Raw genomic sequence first — 7,883 nt, 5'->3', positions numbered from 1 at the left:
ATAAATTTAAATGTTATATTGTCAGAATATTCTTATCCCGGAAATATTTGTTTTTCTTTATAAATATACCAACAAAAAATGAATGAAAATGTAGAAGCAATAACTAAAAACAGAAAACAATGCATTTAATGTATATACTGCATATTCAAAACATAATCCTTTTCAGATAAGCAGAAAAGTCATCAATCATTATTATATCTACAAATTTCATTTATATTTTTATACGGCTGAATGCCTTTTGCTTTCGGTATTGAAGATCTCTTTTCAAAATGTTAAGGTGCTGCCACACGCAAAGCTCACATCAACAGATAATATAAAGCACAATAGCGCTCGCCATACAATCCCATACAGACCCGACACACGTAAAAAGATAACGCGCTATAAGTGTGGTTCTGAACTTCGCTAACCGAATTTATTTTACGTAACCGCTCCCGACGCGATATTTGAAAAGTTATGCGTCCCCCTCTCCGCCGTAAAAAGGAGAGGGGGTCATTTTAATTGCGGAGCTACCGACTAAGTTCCGTGTTCCCTTTGACAGCCATGACATAAGCAGCCTAATAATGCATTTCTTATTTGTTATGTTAGCTCATATCGTCATGTGTGCTAGTAAATTTAGAAACATAAAAAAAACTTTATTTGGCATACATACTTAACATATATTTAAAATATAAATATAATCAATATTTGAATTTGAAGTAAACAAATTTTCGCCCTTTCAAAATTAATCATATTTTTAACTCAGTATGTTTATATGGTAATATCATTCGGTTTTTTGATAAAGTTGGACGGCCTGATACCTACATAGAGAAGCTTCTAGTTTGTTCGTTTGTTGATTGTTTTCCTGGGTAATCTGGTTTGCTCTCGTCAGCTCTCGTGCTCTCTTCTCGTTCCCTGCCCTGGTGTTGGTCCTTGCCGCCTTTGCCTTCGACATTTTTGGAAATCGACTTGAGCTTATTTTACAATAATTTATTATATGTCGCTTTCGTCGATCGGCGTGCGAACTGCGAATTTCCTGATTCGACGGAGAGGTTATGTCAGGTTATGTGAAAATGCGCTATTTACGCGCAGATTGTTTAAAATCTAAAAAGTTTATAAATAGCATTTATAATTATATAGTTGGCGGCATCATCATCTGAGGATGAGCTGTCCAACAGATCCAGCAATAGGCGACAAGTATCATCCATTTCGAAAACGTGCTCAAGCTGTCAGTAAGTAAAGTTGTCACTTTGACAGATGAAATTATGTTCCTCGGCCGCTCTCGAATTCAACTGACCCCCTCTCCTACCATAGGAAGAAATATTTGATAGCGTCGTGTGTCGGTAGAAAAGATGATGCGCTGTACATTAACTTTTGATGTGAGCTTTGCGTGTGGCAGCAGCTTTATCCTTGCAGTCCGGTTAGCCAAGATCAGCACCAAATACTATATCAGACGTTCAACAGAGGGAAGCACTGGAACCAGATATACTTGTTTGCACGAACGAACGTGTTCGTTGGTAAATAAAGTTAACTCTGGACTCAATCATAATAATATTAGTAAGTAACCGATTGTAATTTAATACTTCCAACAATACCAGTTATTACATTTCTTACATTATTTCTAATAGAACCACCGAGCAATCGAGATTAAAATGTCAAGAAAACCCGTCGTCTCTTGATAATTTACAATAATGGTTCGATAAATTAAATCATCAGAGTTAATTATACCAAAATAAACGAAAAAAGTTGATTGCAACGCTAATAATATATGCGTAGTATGTGCATCGTGTTTACTTTATTATAAAAAGTGCGTTAGTATTTTTGAAAAAAGCGCATCGGTGTTGTATGGAATGTTGCCACTTAAAAAATATTTTTAACGGCTGTTAGTTGTGAAATAAATAATATGTTTAGTGTTGTTTGCAAAAGTATTATTTGAATATTGCAGTACCTGTTTTATTAAGTTATGCTGATTGTAACTACTGAGCGATCGCTTTGAAAAGCTGATTCATTGAACATGTTTATTGTATTGTAAGTAAGTACATATCTACCTTATTTAAAAAATATATATACGTACATTATATAATACGGACTGTCAGTAGCGTAGCTAGTAGCTATAGCATTCACATTGCGGATCAACCCTTAGAGGGAGGGGTTGGGAGAAAGGGAGAAGAGGAAGATTTATTAAAGATCTTTTTGGTATCTCTTCTTATGCAATCATTATTTGCATCACATTGATAAAAGCGAAATTTAAATAATATTGTTGTATCTTCCAGGTATGTAATCTTCAAGTACTATTCTTTTTATTCCTACGCAACGATTTCTACTAAAGCCGTTGGGGGGGGGGGGGGGGGGAGATTGACCCCATAAATCTCCCACCTCATACACGCCCTTGTGGCCTATTTATTAATTGCCTAGCTAACAAATTATGAAAAAGAATTGTTAAAATTAATGGCGCATCCCACCTCATCTATTATAATTTTAAATAATAGGCCCTATTTCATAAAATCTATGAAATAGATCAGTGAGATCGGGATTTTTATGCATTTTCACGACTGTTAATATATTTGTAATGTAATATTTTTTTATTAAATATGATTTGGCAATGTGAGCCCCACTGAGTGCCTTACCCGTTCTGAGGCCCCCATTTTACAATTTTATGTATTATATTATCCAGGTAAATAAAAATATCCTGAATTGAAATTATGTTAATTAAACATTATTGTTTTTTTATAGTTTTTACTAGCTAAGTACCTTCATACGTTTAATTTTCCTATGCTTACTAAATGCCTCTGTTTACTAAAAAATAAATCGATATACGTACGATCTACACCAATTTTAAAGCAAACTAGTGTTGCCAATTTACACAATAGCTTTCGATACCTAGGTTCCAGACAGGTTAATGAAATTGACTATATCTTGAAGAATGAAATTGTATTTGGAATTTTTATCAATTAAATCAGTAGTAGGGATTTTGTTTTGCTTATTTTGGGCTCACAGACATAGCCTAAAACATAATTTTATTGATTTCCATAGAGCTTTACAGTTAGAGGCGCTATTGCATACTAAAGGGTTTTCCAATAAGAGGTGTTATTTTGAATAGCCCGCTATTTCGGTAGATGTTACTTTTGAAGCTGTCATTTTTTGACATTTGACAAGTAAAAACTACGTTTTTAATAAAAATGGAACGATACACGCTTCAACAACGCATTGAAATTATTAAAATTCACTTGAGTGAATCAAATGCAAATAATCTTGAGTGATGAGGCCCATTTCCACCTCGGTGGCTTCGTCAACAAGCAAAATTGTGACATCTGGGGCTCGGAAAACCCAAGAGTTATTGTTGAAAAGCCTCTCTATCTTCAACGTGTGACTGTTTGGTGCGGTTTATGGTCCGGCGGAGTCATTGGACCTTACTTTTTCGAAAATAAGGCTGGAGCAACAGTTACGGTGAATGGATTACGCTATCGAGAGATGATTAATGATTTTATATGACCGGAATTGGACGGTATTGATCTGTACAACGTTTACTTTCAACCACACTGCGCTACTTGCCACACAAGCTACGAAACCATTGATCTTTTACGATTGAATATCAAAATAACACCACTTATTGGAAAACCCTGTATTATATTGTCAAAGCGTGTTCCACTATTAGAAGGCGATAAGCTGTGCGCGTAGTTAATTGGAGGTAAAAAAATAGAACCTAATTCGCTATCATAATATACTCGTATCATTGTTGGTTTCTCTCTTCGGTGGCAGCCATCCTTCGAAAGTAGAGATCACCAGAAGATTGAGGTCTCAAAACATGTCTCAATTTGCCATTTACTCGTAATGAGGTATTATAATTATATTTAGCTAATATTTGTGCAGGTAAACTTGTCCAGTTGGAGTCGACAAACCGCAAGGTTGGGCAATTAGGCTGATAACAGGTGCTCGGTGAACTTAAATACCGAATTAACTTTTTTATCCCAAGGCTGGTAACACTTAACAGCGTATTTACTTTCCCTGAGTTGACAAAGCATCATTTTTCAGTTTATTGAATACATGATATTAATTGTCATAGTTGAAAAAGACGTAGGTATTACCTACTTCATTATCGACTGGAGTGATTTTTGGCATATTTTGCCATTTTGCAAGATCGCTTGTCATAATGTATTTATAGAACCTAAAAATATTTATTTATTTATTAACGCCCTTTTTCGGGGCTTTTACACGATAATACTAAGAAATATACATTATTTATTGTACATAATTGAATTGCTTCATTAACAACATTTTATAGTAAGGCGAAGCTTAATGCCAAATCACTATTTTGATTAATCTTTATAACGAATTGGTGTACATTATGATTGCCAAAAAATATGCTTTAGATAAATTGAATACCTGGATACCCCTGATTTAATAGAACTAATACGATTTCATTGCCCTGGTCGCGCTAACAATAGACTGACTCTACCGTTCTACTATAATAACACACACACATTATCACATTATTACTCACCAATCAGTCGATTACACATTTTGGGAAATGAACATGCTAACATCGGCGACATTTATTTTTTTAAATTAGCGCAATATAAACATGCACTCAAAAATTATTTTTCCATAATGTAACTTTATATACACAATATAGACATGTTGAAATGAAATGATGATATTTCTCATTGTTCTTTTTTTGTTATTTTTGGTAGTGATACACAAAATAATTGTATGTTATTTTTAAGTTTAAACTATTATTATGTAATTATATTATTTTTCTTACTTTTGTACTCTGTTATATGTTTATTTATAAAAGGCAGTATAGCCGTTTATGTATTTAAAAAAAAAAAAAAAAAAAAAAAATTGAAAGTTTTACTATCGTTTCGCTAGGAGTAGAATACAAAAAAAATAAAATTAATCAATAAAAAATATAAATGTAAGCTACTAAAAAAAATTTTTTTTCTTTTTATTTTTATTTTTCGGAATAACTTTATTGAGTTAAACCTCAAATTGTAATATTTAATTATTGAAGACAATATTAGCGATTTCTAAACGAAAATCTGAAACAGAAAAATCAGAAAAGGATACGGTCACACCTAGGAGCTAGTTCCTAGATGTGACCGTATCCTTTTCTGATTTTTTTGTTTCAGATTTTCGTTTAGAAATCGCTAATATTGTCTTCAATAATTAAATATTTTTTCAATAGAAATGTATGAACGCGTAAAGGAAACAACTTTTTGAAAACACAGTTTTATAGCTAAGATTATCTGTGACAGTTTCACTTGATTAACTTTTTTGCTTTCTTATAAAATTATTTACAAAATAAATAAAAACCAGTTTTCTGCTTGAACTCGAACGTTTCTAGACTCCGTTTATCAAGCGATTTTAATGCCTGTTAACTACGATATAAAGTATACCAAAAATATACACATTTTTGGCTTGTAGCTTCCTCTTCAAGATAAATTGAAGATGTCCACTGACTTGGTATAATTGTTTGCCTCCATTAGTATTCTGGGCAAAGAGGAATACATATGGCAGTTAATCCCAGAATTTCTGCACTGTATTACATTGTGGAATCCGGAAGCTTATCAATTCTAGCAATACCGGACTATCAACTAAATCATTTAGAATTTTATATAGAAATACCAAGTCAGTGAAAATTCTTCTGTCTGACAATTTGAGCATATATTTAAATAATTAACAGAGTGTTGCAGTTAATATGACATAAATGACGAAATCTAGGTGGATTCATTGGCTTTAAGCCGCAGAAAGCAGTATTTTTATTTGGTTTCATATTTTTATTATTTAAGTTCATTACATTATTGTAATTATTTATAAGTAATTAAAAATGTGATAGGTATTACGTGTTGTATATGTTTTCATCTTAATATTTCGAGGAATGCCAGATATTAATGAAATAATATGGTAAATGTATATACAGGATTTTCCAATAAGAGGTGTTATTTTGATATTCAATTGTAAAAGATCAATGGTTTTGTTGCTTTTGTGGCACGTAGCGCCGTCTTGTTGAATGTAAACGTTGTCCAGATCAATACCATCCAATTCCGGTCATAAAAATCATTAAACATCTCTTGATAGCGCAATCCATTCACCATAACTGTTGCTCCAGCCTCATTTTCAAAAAAGTACGGTTCAATGACTCCGCCGGACCATAAACAGTCACACGTTGAGGATAGAAAGGCTTTTCAACAATAACTCTTGGGTTTTCCAAGCCCCGGATACGACAATTTTGCTTGTGGACGAAGCCACCGAGGTGGAAATGGGCCTCATCACTCAAGATGGTTTGCATTTGATTTACTCAAGTGAATTTTAATAATTTCAATGCGTTGTTGAAGCGTGTATCGTTCCATTTTTATTAATGGCGTAGTTTCTACTTGTCAAATGACAAAAAATGACAGCTTCAAAAGTAACATCTACCGAAAAAGCGGGCTATTTAAAATAACACCTCTTATTGGAAAATCCTGTATATTATTTTTTTAATACTTAAGTCGGTCAGCAATTCTGTTTGACATTGATAAGCTATTGAGAAATTGACGGAGAAAGAAAATTAGAGGATAGGCAATAAAATCAGATTTCCAGTATTTAAAATAGTGATGCAACAGAGCTCTGCTTCCGCTTCCGCTTCTGCAGAAGTTCCGCAAGAATTTTAACTTCCGTTTCCGTTTCTGGTTCCGCAAACTTTATAACAGAACTCTAAACGGAGAATATAGCGAGGAGCGCGGAGGCGAGGGGCGCGGGGACGACTGGACAAGGGGCGGGACATAAACGATACAAACGTGTCGCAACAAGTTGGTTTGTTTATAGTTCATGTATTTTGGCAACACTGGGTTTATTTGCATTCTGCGCATCACCGCACCTCGTGACGTTTAGTAAATCTTCTGTTATTCTACTCTACTTATGAATGTTGTGTTTAGTGCAATCATGAAACCAAAAACAAGTCCCGTTTGGAACTATTTCGTTGAGATTGATGACTCAAGTGCCAAATGCAAACTCTGTGAAAAAGTGTATTCGCGAAAAGGTCGCACGACTACAGCTTTAAAGAGTCACCTAAAATCTAATTTACCACTGTTTAATTTAGTAGTACACTGTTTAAAAAATATAATTTACCACTGTTTAATTTAGTACACTGTTTAAAAAATATAATTTACCACTGTTTAATTTCGAGTACAAAATACAAATTTAATTAAAAAAATCTTAAAAAATAAAATTGTGCTTTTTCTTCATAGTTTAACACTTCTGCTTCCGCTTCCGCTTCTGCTTTCGCTTCCGCTAAGATTTACTTTTGACATCTGTTTCCGTTTCTGCTTCCGTTAAGACACTTCCGTTGCATCACTAGCAGATATACAAATGACAAGGAGAAGAATTATACTTGTCACAAGTTGGCATTCAGGAAGGAATCGGAAATTAGACATGCTACAGAGCCAGTAAAGGTTTTCTTTTGAAACAACAGACCATAGCACAAAAACTGTCCGTATTGGGTAAACTGAGGTAACTGTTTATAAAAAAACGAATAACAGAAAATATCAACGAATTTTCTTTCTGTATAACATAATATGCGGACGCCAATTATTTTTCGTTCTCAAGTATGTGAAGGAATCCTAAAATGTGTGTTAGGTTACAGGGTGTGTTTGCAAATTTTAATGCAGGTTAAAATGAGGAAACCTGGTGATATTAACATTAGAGCTACGCAGTCCTTAAATTTTGGTCAATCTAAAAATAATAATTACCAACCAACAAAAATCAAAACAAATAACAATAATAACCGTAATTCATAGTAATTTCAAGTTAAATTCAACCGAAAATTTCGCCTGCGTGAATTATTGTAATGAATTCTCCGAGACATAATTGGCGCTTATTAATGCCGCGGAACTTTTCGGGGAGGCGGAAATGCCCGAAAACTCGATACA

The 7,883-nt window shown here is 33.7% G+C and overlaps 1 protein-coding gene across 1 annotated transcript in view; it reads left to right on the top strand.

Annotated features, from left to right (window-relative positions):
• The first annotated feature begins 1,965 nt into the window (after positions 1–1,965).
• LOC149410119 (phospholipase A2-like) overlaps positions 1,966–7,883 on the top strand; it is a 54,838-nt gene continuing 48,920 nt past the window's right edge. Inside the window, exon 1 of the mRNA XM_089649028.1 lies at positions 1,966–2,008. The gene's annotated coding sequence lies outside the window, so the exon portion shown is untranslated. The remainder of the gene's footprint in view (positions 2,009–7,883) is intronic.

The sequence above is a fragment of the Hesperophylax consimilis genome, chromosome 28 (genome assembly GCF_061612785.1).
Source record: "Hesperophylax consimilis isolate HC1 chromosome 28, BYU_Hcon_1.0, whole genome shotgun sequence".
In the NCBI taxonomy this organism is placed as follows: Eukaryota; Metazoa; Arthropoda; class Insecta; order Trichoptera; family Limnephilidae; genus Hesperophylax; species Hesperophylax consimilis.
The sequence above is the reverse complement of the archived record's forward strand: the minus strand, read 5'-3'. Positions and strand labels throughout refer to the sequence as shown.